At 53.1% G+C, this 11,548-nt stretch overlaps 1 protein-coding gene across 1 annotated transcript in view; it reads left to right on the top strand.

The window, feature by feature from the left end:
- The window catches only part of ubox5 (U-box domain containing 5), a 49,495-nt gene that overhangs the window by 24,108 nt on the left and 13,839 nt on the right, over nucleotides 1-11,548 (top strand). The gene's annotated exons all lie outside the window — the stretch shown is intronic.

Below are 11,548 nucleotides of genomic sequence, written 5' to 3' on the forward strand. Positions count from 1 at the left end.
TTGGTAAGGCGAATAACATCAAGGTGAAGCTAGATAAGCCCTCCAGGGCGGAAATATGTCAAATAGTTGAGATTTGCACTTACTGACCTTATCACTCCGTTTCCACCAGCCCCAATCCATTGCAATCCCAGGTGGTAGCCTGCTCTTGAAAGACCCTTAAAAAGTACTTTGGCAGGTTTTCTTTGGCCAGCCCCCGTCGTCTTCCATCTGGTGGTGTCCATTCTGCTGTCAATCTTGCAGTGTATCCAGGAGACGAGTTTGTGTCCTGCCAGCCTCCGCCGTCTCTCTGTCACGGTGCCCCTTAAAGCTGCTATGAATTCTGCTTCGCCGTTTCTGGAAGGGCATCACATTGCGTTCCATTGCATATTAACAGCACGCTGCATTTTAAAATAATCAACTTCCCTTTTTATTTCTAATTTTTTTTTACTTAAATTTTTTTTCCAATTAAGTGCAATTTAGCATGGCAATCCACCTAAACTGCACATCTTTGGGTTGTGGGGGTTGTGGTAGTCTGTGTTAGGAGGTTTACGGTACCTGGTAATGCCAGAATACCATTGGTGGAGAATGTACTTGTTCCCATTGGTTAAACGTGTATGTTAGCTCCGCCCTGCAAGGTGGGGTATAAGAGCCCGTGCCGCCCCAGCAGCTTTCCTCTGTACCTGCGCTGCTGGGGAAACATCTAGCATATTAAAGCCTCAATTGTCTCCAATTTTACTTCTGGGAATATTGATCGTGCATCAATTTAATACGCTAGTTTTTAAAGAATGGAGCTCCGAATCAAGCCGGAGTGTCTGCAACTCAACCCCCATGCGGCAAACTCAGCGGCAACCTTCAAGCACTGGCTGGCGTGCTTCAACGGATATCTCTGAACGGCCGAAAACACATCCACGGGAGAACAGAAACTACAAGTTCTGCACTCGAGGGTGAGCCCAGAACATAGAACATAGAACAATACAGCGCAGTACAGGCCCTTCGGCCCACGATGTTGCACCGAAACAAAAGCCATCTAACCTACACTATACCATTATCATCCATATGTTTATCCAATAAACTTTTAAATGCCCTTAATGTTGGCGAGATCTACACCCTCATCGAGGAAGCGGACGATTTCGATGCAGCAATGGAGCTGCTGAAAGGACATTATATTCGCCAATAAACTTTTAAATGCCCTTAATGTTGGCGAAATCTACACCCTCATCGAGGAAGCGGACGATTTCGATGCAGCAATGGAGCTGCTGAAAGGACATTATATTCGCCCTGTAAACTAGGTCTATGCCCGACATCTACTAGCCACGAGGCGACAAATCCCTGGGGAATCACTGGAAGAATTCTACCGTGCGCTCCTGGTGTTGGGGAAAAACTGCAGCTACCCGCAAGTTTCGGCGAGCGACCACATAGAACGTTTGATCCGGGACGCTTTCGTTGTAGGTATGCTGTCCTCCCAAATCCGCCAGCGATTGCTGGAGAAAGAGAAAGAGACACTAGGCCTCAAGGAGGCTCCCTGGATGTGGCTTCCCGAAACGCCCACGCTTAGGTCCCCGACGCGCGGCAGCTCCCTGGGCAGCGTGGACGCCCCCCGTGGCCGACCCCGAGGCATCTCCCATCCCCCCTCAAGCTTGTGCTGCGAGACGGCCCTGCAACCCCGGGGGGCCCCGCTGCTATTTTTGCGGGCACGCCAAGCACCCCCGACAGCGCTGTCCGGCCCGTTCATCCCTCTGCAAGGGATGCGGCAAAAAGGGTTACTTCGTGGCGGTATGCCAGGCCCGGGCGGTCGCCGCGGTCTCCGGAGGCGAATATGGACCGCCACCACAACCCTCTCCACGGTCCCCGTGCAGCCAGCTGGCGCCGCCATCTTCCTCCAGGGCCACGTGCGGCCTCCGGGCGTCGCCATCTTGGCCCGCGGACGCCACATGCGAGGGATGGGTGCTGCCATTTTGTGCACCCCTAGCCATGTGTGACCAATGGGCGCCGCCATCTTGGATGGACTCCCAGGACCCCAGTTCGGCTGACCATACACCGCCCGAAGAGAACATTCAACTGCTGCCACGAGTAGCCTCGGTGACCCTAGACCAGTCTCAGCCCCGAACACTCTCGACTGCTACGACGACAGTGCTTATCAATGGGCATGAAACGTCCTGCCTAATCGACTTTGGGAGCACGGAGAGCTTCATACACCCTGACACGGTAAGACGCTGTTCTCTCCCCGTCCACCCCGTTAATCAAAAAATCTCCCTGGCCTCCGGATCTCACTCGGTAGAGATCAAGGAGTTTTGTGTAGCTAACCTCACGGTCCAGGGAAGGGAGATCAAAAACTACCGACTCTACGTCCTTCCCCACTTCTGCGCGGCCACACTCCTAGGGTTGGATTTTCTGTGCAACCTCCAAAGTCTAACTTTCAAATTTGGCGGCCCTATACCCCCCTTCACTGTCTGCAGCCTCGCAACCCTCAAGGTCGATCCGCCTTCCCTGTTGCGAACCTCACCCCGGATTGCAAACCAGTCGCCACCAGGAGCAGGCGGTATAGTGCCCAGGACCTGATCTTTATTAGGTCAGAGGTCCAACGGTTACTGAGGGAAGGTGTCATTGAGGCTAGCAACAGCCCCTTAAGAGCTCAAGTAGTGGTTGTAAAGACCGGGGAGAAGCATAGGATGGTCATCGACTACAGTCAGACCATCAACAGGTTTACGCAGCTTGACGCGTACCCTCTCCCCCGCATATCCGACCTGGTCAACAGGATCACGCAATACAAGGTCTTCTCCACGGTGGATCTTAAGTCCGCCTACCACCAGCTCCCCATCCGCACTAGTGACCACAAATACACTGCCTTCGAAGCAGATGGGCGGCTCTACCACTTCTTTTTTTTAATAAATATTTTATTGAAAATTTTTTGGTCAACCAACACAGTACGTTGTGCACCCTTTACACAATATTAGAACAACACAAATAACAATGACCTATTTTATAAACAAAAAATGAATAAATAATAAATAACAAAAATGAAAACTAACCCGAATTGGCAACTGCCTTATCACAAGTAACACTCTCCAAAAATATAATTTAACAGTCCAATATATAATTATCTGTCGCAACGACCTATACATATTATACAGTATATATTAACAACCCTGAGAGTCCTTCTGGTTCCTCCTCCCCCCCCCCCCCCCCTCCCCCCACACCGATCCTGGGCTGCTGCTGCTGCCTTCTTTTTTCCATTCCATCTATCTTTCTGCGAGGTATTCGACGAACGGTTGCCACCGCCTGGTGAACCCTTGAGCCGACCCCCTTAGAACGAACTTAATCCGCTCTAGCTTTATAAACCCTGCCATGTCATTTATCCAGGTCTCCACCCCCGGGGGCTTGGCTTCTTTCCACATTAACAATATCCTGCGCCGGGCTACTAGGGATGCAAAGGCCAAAACATCGGCCTCTCTCGCCTCCTGCACTCCCGGCTCTTGTGCAACCCCAAATATAGCCAACCCCCAGCTTGGTTCGACCCGGACCCCCACTACTTTTGAAAGCACCTTTGTCACCCCCATCCAAAACCCCTGTAGTGCCGGGCATGACCAAAACATATGGGTATGATTCGCTGGGCTTCTCGAGCACCTCGCACACCTATCCTCCACCCCCAAAAATTTACTGAGCCGTGCTCCAGTCATATGCGCCCTGTGTAATACCTTAAACTGAATCAGGCTTAGCCTGTCACACGAGGACGACGAGTTTACCCTGCTTAGGGCATCTGCCCACAGCCCCTCCTCGATCTCCTCCCCCAGCTCTTCTTCCCATTTCCCTTTTAGTTCATCTACCATAGTCTCCCCTTCGTCCCTCATTTCCCTATATATATCTGACACCTTATCATCCCCCACCCATGTCTTTGAGATCACTCTGTCCTGCACCTCTTGTGTCAGGAGCTGCGGGAATTCCCTCACCTGTTGCCTCGCAAAAGCCCTCAGTTGCATATACCTGAATGCATTCCCTTGGGGCAACCCATATTTCTCGGTCAGCGCTCCCAGACTCACGAACTTCCCATCCACAAACAGATCTTTCAGTTGCGTTATTCCTGCTCTTTGCCACATTCCATATCCCCCATCCATTCCCCCCGGGGCAAACCTATGGTTGTTTCTCATCGGGGACCCCCCCCACGGCTCCAGTCTTTCCCCTATGCCGTCTCCACTGTCCCCAAATCTTCAGTGTAGCCACCACCACCGGGCTTGTGGTGTAGTTCCTCGGTGAGAATGGCAATGGGGCTGTCACCATAGCCTGTAGGCTAGTCCCCCTACAGGACGCCCTCTCTAATCTCTTCCACGCCGCTCCCTCCTCCTCTCCCATCCACTTACTCACCATTGAAATATTAGCGGCCCAATAATACTCACTTAGGCTCGGTCGTGCCAGCACCCCCCTATCCCTGCTGCGCTGTAAGAATCCCTTCCTCACTTTCGGGGTCTTCCCGGCCCACACAAAACCCATGATGCTCTTTTCAATCCTTTTAAAAAAAGCCTTCGTGATCACCACCGGGAGGCACTGAAACACAAAGAGGAATCTCGGGAGGACCACCATCTTAACCGCCTGCACCCTCCCTGCCAGTGACAGGGATACCATATCCCATCTCTTGAAATCCTCCTCCATTTGTTCCACCAACCGCGTTAAATTTAACCTATGCAATGTGCCCCAATTCTTGGCTAACTGGATCCCCAGGTAACGAAAGTCCCTTGTTACCTTCCTCAACGGTAGGTCCTCTATTTCTCTACTCTGCTCCCCTGGATGCACCACAAACAACTCACTTTTCCCCATGTTCAATTTATACCCTGAAAAATCCCCAAACTCCCCAAGTATCCGCATTATTTCTGGCATCCCCTCCGCCGGGTCTGCCACGTATAGTAGCAAATCGTCCGCATACAAAGATACCCGGTGTTCTTCTCCTCCTCTAAGTACTCCCCTCCACTTCTTGGAACCCCTCAACGCTATCGCCAGGGGCTCAATCGCCAGTGCAAACAATAATGGGGACAGAGGGCATCCCTGCCTTGTCCCTCCATGGAGCCGAAAATATGCAGATCCCCGTCCGTTCGTGACCACGCTCGCCATCGGGGCCCTATACAACAGCTGCACCCATCTAACATACCCCTCTCCAAAACCAAATCTCCTCAACACCTCCCACAAATAATCCCACTCCACTCTATCAAATGCTTTCTCGGCATCCATCGCCACTACTATCTCCGTTTCCCCCTCTGGTGGGGCCATCATCATTAACCCTAACAGCCTCCGTATATTCGTGTTCAGCTGTCTCCCCTTCACAAACCCAGTTTGGTCCTCGTGGACCACCCCCGGGACACATTGCTCTATTCTCATTGCCATTACCTTGGCCAGGATCTTGGCATCTACATTTAGGAGGGAAATAGGTCTATAGGACCCGCATTGTAGCGGGTCCTTTTCCTTCTTTAAGAGAAGCGATATCGTTGCTTCAGACATAGTTGGGGGCAGTTGTCCCCTTTCCTTTGCCTCATTAAAGGTCCTCGTCAATACCGGGGCGAGCAAGTCCACATATTTTCTATAGAATTCGACTGGGAATCCATCCGGTCCCGGGGCCTTTCCCGCCTGCATGCTCCTAATTCCTTTCACCACTTCTTCTACCTCGATCTGTGCTCCCAGTCCCACCCTTTCCTGCTCTTCCACCTTGGGAAATTCCAGCCGATCCAAGAAGCCCATCATTCTCTCCCTCCCATCCGGGGGTTGAGCTTCATATAATTTTTTATAAAATGTCTTGAACACTCCATTCACTCTCTCCGCTCCCCGCTCCATCTCTCCTTCCTCATCCCTCACTCCCCCTATTTCCCTCGCTGCTCCCCTTTTCCTCAATTGGTGTGCCAGCAACCTGCTCGCCTTCTCCCCATATTCGTACTGTACACCCTGTGCCTTCCTCCATTGTGCCTCTGCAGTGCCCGTAGTCAGCAAGTCAAATTCTACATGTAGCCTTTGCCTTTCCCTGTACAGTCCCTCCTCCGGTGCCTCCGCATATTGTCTGTCCACCCTCAAAAGTTCTTGCAGCAACCGCTCCCGTTCCTTACTCTCCTGCTTCCCTTTATGTGCCCTTATTGATATCAGCTCCCCTCTAACCACCGCCTTCAACGCCTCCCAGACCACTCCCACCTGGACCTCCCCATTATCATTGAGTTCCAAGTACTTTTCAATGCACCCCCTCACCCTTAGACACACACCCTCATCTGCCATTAGTCCCATGTCCATTCTCCAGGGTGGGCGCCCTCCTGTTTCCTCCCCTATCTCCAAGTCTACCCAGTGTGGAGCGTGATCCGAAATGGCTATAGCCGTATACTCCGTTCCCCTCACCTTCGGGATCAACGCCCTTCCCAGCACAAAAAAGTCTATTCACGAGTAGACTTTATGGACATAGGAGAAAAACGAGAACTCCTTACTCCTAGGTCTGCTAAATCTCCACGGGTCTACACCTCCCATCTGCTCCATAAAATCTTTAAGTACCTTGGCTGCTGCCGGCCTCCTTCCAGTCCTGGACTTCGACCTATCCAGCCCTGGTTCCAACACCGTATTAAAATCTCCCCCCATTATCAGCTTTCCCATCTCTAGGTCCGGAATGCGTCCTAGCATCCGCCTCATAAAATTGGCATCATCCCAGTTCGGGGCATATACGTTTACCAAAACCACCGTCTCCCCCTGTAGTTTGCCACTCACCATCCCGTATCTGCCCCCGTTATCCGCCACTATAGTCTTTGCCTCGAACATTACCCGCTTCCCCACTAATATAGCCACCCCCCTGTTTTTCGCATCTAGCCCCGAATGGAACACCTGCCCCACCCATCCTTTGCGTAGCCTAACCTGGTCTATCAGTTTCAGGTGCGTTTCCTGTAACATAACCACATCTGCCTTAAGTTTCTTAAGGTGTGCGAGTACCCGTGCCCTCTTTATCGGCCCGTTCAGCCCTCTCACGTTCCACGTGATCAGCCGAGTTGGGGGGCTTCCTACCCCCCCCCCCCCCTTGTTGATTAGCCATCCCCTTTTTCCAGCTCCTCACCCGGTTCCCACGCAGCTGTATCTCCCCCAGGCGGTGCCCCCCCCGCCCATCCCCTCCCATACCATCTCCCCCCTCTCCCCAGCAGCAGCAACCCAGTAATTCCCCCCTCCCCCCCCCCCCCCCCGCTAGATCCCCCGCTAGCGTAATTACTCCCCCCATGTTGCTCCCAGAAGTCAGCAAACTCTGGCTGACCTCGGCTTCCCCCCGTGACCTCGGCTCGCACCGTGCGACGCCCCCTCCTTCCTGCTTCTCTATTCCCGCCATGAGTATCATAGCGCGGGAACCAAGCCCGCGCTTCTCCCTTGGCCCCGCCCCCAATGGCCAATGCCCCATCTCCTCCACCTCCCCTCCTCCCCCCATCACCACCTGTGGAAGAGAGAAAAGTTACCACATCGCAGGATTAGTACATAAACTCCTCTTTCCCCCCTTTTTAACCCCCCTCTTCGCCCCCCACATTCGCCCCACCACTTTGTTCAAACGTTCTTTTTAATAACCCGCTCATTCCAGTTTTTCTTCCACAATAAAAGTCCACGTTTCATCCGCCGTCTCAAAGTAGTGGTGCCTCCCTCGATATGTGACCCACAGTCTTGCCGGTTGCAGCATTCCAAATTTTATCTTTTTATGAAGCACCGCCTTGGCCCGATTAAAGCTCGCCCTCCTTCTCGCCACCTCCGCACTCCAGTCTTGATAAACGCGGATCACCGTGTTCTCCCATTTTCTGCTCCGAGTTTTCTTTGCCCATCTAAGGACCATTTCTCTATCCTTAAAACGGAGGAATCTCACCACTATGGCTCTGGGAATTTCTCCTGCCCTCGGTCCTCGCGCCATCACTCGGTATGTTCCTTCCACCTCCAACGGACCCGCCGGGGCCTCCGCTCCCATTAACGAGTGCAGCATCGTGCTCACATATGCCCCGACGTCCGCTCCCTCCGCACCTTCAGGAAGACCAAGAATCCTCAGGTTGTTCCTCCTTGCGTTGTTCTCCAGTGCCTCCAACCTTTCCACACATCGTTTCTGATGTGCCTCATGCGTCTCCGTCTTCACCACCAGGCCCTGTATGTCGTCCTCATTCTCGGCTGCCTTTGCCTTCACGACCCGAAGCTCCCGCTCCGGGTCTTTTGTTCCTCCTTTAGCCCTTCGATCGCCTGTAGTATCGGGGCCAACAGCTCTTTCTTCATTTCCTTTTTGAGCTCTTCCACACAGCATTTCAAGAACTCTTGTTGTTCAGTGCCCCATGTTAAACTGCCACCTTCCGACGCCATCTTGGTTTTTGCTTGCCTTCCTTGCCGCTGTTCTAAAGGATCCACTGCAATCCGGCCACTTTCTCCTCCTTTTTTCATCCGTATCCAGGGGGGATTCCCTTCTGGTTTACCGCACAGTGTTTTTAGCCGTCAAAATTGCCGTTGGGGCTCCTATCAAGAGCCCAAAAGTCCGTTTCACCGGGAGCTGCCGAAACGTGCGATTCAGCTGGTCATCGCCGCACCCGGAAGTCTCTACCACTTCTTAAGGGTTCCCTTCGATGTCACTAATGGGGTCTCGGTCTTCCAACGAGAGATGGACTGAATGGTTGACCGGTACGGTTTACGGGCCACATTCCCGTACCTTGATAATGTCACCATCTGCGGCCACGACCAGCCGGACCACGACACCAACCTCCGAAAATTCCTCCAGACCGCAAAAATCCTTAACCTCACGTATAACAAGGATAAATGCGTGTTCAGCACCAACCGCCTAGCCATCCTCGGCTACGTAGTGCGTAACGGAGTTATAGGCCTCAACCCTGAACGCATGCGCCCCTTTATGGAGTTCCCCCTCACGCACTGCTCCAAGGCCCTGGAGCGCTGCCTCGGTTTTGTTTCCTACTATGCCCAGTGGGTCCCCAACTATGCGGACAAGGCCCGTCCACTGATCCAATCCACAGTTTTTCCCCTGTCAATAGAGGCCCGCCAGGCCTTCAGCCGCATCAAAGCAGACATTGCAAAGGCCAAGATGCGCGCCATCGATGAGTCCCTCCCCTTTCAGGTCGAGAGCGATGCGCCCGACGTAGCTCTGGCGGCCGCCCTCAACCAAGCGGGCAGACCCGTGGCCTTCTTCTCACGCACTCTCCACGCCTCCTAAATCCGCCATTCCTCAGTCGAAAAGGAGGCCCAGGCCATAGTAGAAGCTGTGCGACATTGGAGGCATTACCTGGCCGGCAGGAGATTCACTCTCCTCACTGACCAACGGTCGGTTGCTTTCATGTTTGATAATGCACAGCGGGGCAAGATTAAAAAATGACAAGATCTTGCGCTGGAGGATCGAACTCTCCACCTATAACTACGAGACCTTGTATCGTCCCGGGAAGCTAAACGTGCCTCCTGATGCCAACGCACAAGTGGACCGCCTCCGAATCCTCCACGAGGACCTCTGCCACCCGGGGGTCACTTGATTTTTCCATTTCATCAAGACCCGCAACCTGCCCTACTCCATCGAGGAGGTCAGGACAGCCACCAGGAATTGCTAAATCTGTGCGGAGTGCAAGCCGCACTTCTACAGGCCAGAGAAAGCGCACCTGATAAAGGCGTCCCGTCCCTTTGAAGTCCTCAGTATGGATTTCAAAGGCCCCCTCCCCTCCACCTACCGCAACATGTACTTCCTGAACATGATTGACGAGTACTCCCGGATCCCATTCGCCATCCCCTGCCCTGACATGACCACAGCCACCGTCATAAAAGCCCTCCATAGTATCTTTACGCTGTTCGGTTTCCCCGCCGACATACACAGTGATAGGGGGTCCTCCTTTATGAGCGACGAACTGCATAAATTCCTGCTCAGTAAGGGCATTGCCTCGAGCAGGACGACCAGTTACAACCCCCGGGGAAACGGACAGGTAGAGAGGGAGAACGGAACGGTCTGGAAGACCGTCGTACTGGCCCTGCGGTCCAGGGATCTCCCAGTCTCCCGCTGGCAGGAAGTCCTCCCGGATGCCCTCCACTCCATCTGGTCACTGCTCTGTACCACGACCAACCAAACACCTCACGAACGTCTTTTTGTCTTCTCCAGGAAGTCCTCCTCTGGGACCTCGCTCCCGACCTGGCTGGCCGCTCCCGGACCCGTCCTGCTCCGAAAACACGTGCGGGCGCACAAATCAGACCCATTGGTCGAGAGGGTCCATCTCCTCCACACTAACCCTCAGTATGCCTACATGGAGTACCCCGAGGGCCGACAGGATATGGTCTCCCTACGGGACCTGGCGCCCGCTGGATCCCCACACACACCCCCGCCACCAGTCCCACCCTCCCTCCCACCGGCACACCCCACAGCCTCCCCCTTCCCAGGTAGATCGGTTCTTCAACCGGCCCCGTCTAGACCCTCCCGCCCACCAGCGCACCCCACAGCCGCCCCCTTCCCAGGTCAGTCGGTCCTTCCACCGGCCCCATCTAGGGGTGATGAAGCTGCCACAGAAGCCGAAACCACACTCCCGGAGTCACAGACTCCCAAACCTCCACCGACATCACCACCAAAGCTACGACGATCGCTGAGGACGACCAGGGCCCTCAATCGATTAATTGCTTCATTTTGAAATGTACATTACTGATGTAAATAGTTAAGATGCAATGAGGCAAAACGCTGTACGGAGGTATTACGGTACCTTCATAACTGTAACTTCTACCACTTTTACCACGTTGTAATACGAAGCCACCACCCACGCCGGACTCTTTTTTTTTAACAGTGGGTGAATGTGGTAGTCTGTGTTAGGAGGATTACGGTACCTGGTAATGCCGGAATACCATTGGTGGAGAGTGGACTTGTTCCCATTGGTTAAGCTTGTATGTTAGCTCCGCCCTGCAAGGCCGGGTATAAGAGCCCGTGCTGCCCCAGCAGCTTTCTTCTGTACCTGCGCTGCTGGGGGAAACATCTAGCGTATTAAAGCCTTCAATTGTCTCCAATCTCACTTCTGGGGTTATTGATTGTGCATCAGGGGTGAAACCCACGCAGACACTGGGTGAATGTGCAAACTCCACACGGCCAGTGACCCAGGGCCAGGATCGAACCAGGTCCTCAGCGCTGTAGGCAGCAGTGCTAACTACTGCGCCACCTTGCCGCCCCTTTCTTTCTAATGTTATACTCTCCAGTCACCGATTCACCCGCCAATTGGGAATTGTTTTTCCAGCTTTTCTGTACGAAAGCTCCTTGTCATTTTGAACATTTGGATCAGATTTCCCCTTCACCCTCTTTGTTCACCACCAGGTGGGGCACTCAGAGCGGTGAAGCTTTCTTTTTCAAAGTGGAGCTCACCCAGTGTGAGCTGAGCGAGGCACAGCACCAAAAGGCTGTGGCGATTCGGGTCTCTCTTTCAGAAAGAAGCAGGGTACCAAAAACAGAGAAGGAAAATTGTGGGATAAAAATGGAAGCTCATTAAATCCTTAATTTTGCCGTGTCATAAGAGATGACGAACGGATTTTACATCACATAATGAATTAACACCGAATGTACAGGAAACAGGATAGCTACTGTGAGGAATTCCTC

The sequence above is a fragment of the Scyliorhinus torazame genome, chromosome 3 (assembly GCF_047496885.1).
Source record: "Scyliorhinus torazame isolate Kashiwa2021f chromosome 3, sScyTor2.1, whole genome shotgun sequence".
In the NCBI taxonomy this organism is placed as follows: Eukaryota; Metazoa; Chordata; class Chondrichthyes; order Carcharhiniformes; family Scyliorhinidae; genus Scyliorhinus; species Scyliorhinus torazame.